The sequence below is a fragment of the Egretta garzetta genome, unplaced genomic scaffold (assembly GCF_000687185.1).
Source record: "Egretta garzetta isolate BGI_Z169 unplaced genomic scaffold, ASM68718v1 scaffold51, whole genome shotgun sequence".
NCBI lineage: Eukaryota > Metazoa > Chordata > Aves > Pelecaniformes > Ardeidae > Egretta > Egretta garzetta.
Window position 1 is genome coordinate 3,234,574 of NW_009258549.1, and position 1,647 is coordinate 3,236,220.

Sequence of the window (1,647 nt, forward strand, 5' to 3'; positions counted from 1 at the left end):
GAAAGAGTTTGGTGTTTTCGTCTGTTTTTTTCTTTTTTGTTTTATTTGGTTCTGGGTGGGGCGTGCCATTTCTCTAGGGTCTCTGCCCTCCCTCCCTTCCCTCTTTTCTTCCCTGTATCCCAGGGTGATGCCTGGAGACACAAATCCCTCATTCATGTGAAGGGAGGCCTGGGCAGGAGGAGGAGAGATGTTGGGGACCTGCTCTGGCAGTAGCATAAAGACTTTCCTGCATCTCCCAGACCTCTCCTGCTGGCTGGAGAGAATCTGTGCAGCCAGCTGGCGGATTTTCCTCCAGGGGAGGCTGGGAGGGTCCCATGGGGAGAGAGGGCAGCTGTTCCTGTCCACCCTCATCCTTTGTGGATTGGGGCAAGCACAGATGCGAGCCTGGACTATTCAGTGAGCGTGTGAGTCAGCAGGCACAAACCGATGCGAGTGGTCACATGTGCAGATGTGTGTCACAGGCATTTTTTGGATCACCGAATGTGCAAAGGCATCTCAGTGTGCATTTGGTTTTTGTATACCTCTATATTCAAAGAATATTTTGGGGAAGGGAAATCCTTTGCTTCCAAGGTGTTCTCCCCAAGATGCAGCCTCCTCCCGCAGGCTTAATGAATCTGTCCTGGGCTGTATCTTGCCCCAATGCTCTACCAATCCTGAAGCAGGCAGATGGGAAGCAGAGGAGAAAGCTGAGGTGTTGTGGTGTGGTTTTGGTTTTTTTTTTTTAACCTCCTTTTTCACCCCTGCCCCCACAACACTGCCCTGGCTTGGCCCACAGAAGCTGAAGCATCAGTACGTGCTTCTTTTGGGGCTGGGATAAGCTGCAAGGGAATTAATCAGATGGTGGGAGTGTATGTTTACAAGTGCATGGTTTCCTATGTGCATGAGTGCTAACATGCATGGTTTTGGTATGCACGTGGGCGTTCATTACCGGTACTGGGGGGGACTGGGACATAGTTGGGCTTGGGTATGTGTGCTTTCAGGAAATGGTGGGATCCAGAAGCTGTGATCTCTGTCTCTGCATGGATGACTTTTTGGGGAATTCATAGGAGAGGGCTAGGGAGAGCATTGGCTCTGCATAGCAGTGCTACACACATGGGACCATTGCGTGCCTCTCCGGCTGCCTCTGCAACCCTGCGGGCTGTGCCTGTTGCAGGGCTGCTGCTTACACATGCTGGCTATTCCTTCTTGCTGTGGGGTAAAAGGGAGAGGAGAAGGGCAAGGCTCTGAGTCAGTGATGGGTGTTGTGGGGAAACATCAAGCCTGGCAGGGCACAGGATCCACCTGTCTGCTCTTAGGGAGTGAGGGAGCTCATGGAGAAAGGGGCAGAGTGCCCCTGGGGCCAAGAGACGGTTTTGGGACCATAATGCAATCCAGAGAGCACATGCAGTCCACATGTGCAGCTTAGGTCAATGCAGAGGAGAGGGGATCTAGGAGGACACCGGTTGCAGCTGTTTGGGCCAGTGTCTGCTCAGAGTTTGCCAGTGATGGGTAGTCAGGATCTGGATCGTTTCAGCTCCTTGAGGCAGCAGATCCACGTCTCCACCCTTAGCAACCTTCCTTAGCAGATGGCTTGATGGGGTGCCCAGGGCCTGGGCTGTAGTGGGCAGAGGGTGAAAAACATGATGCACTTGCTCTGTTAGCCTTGCA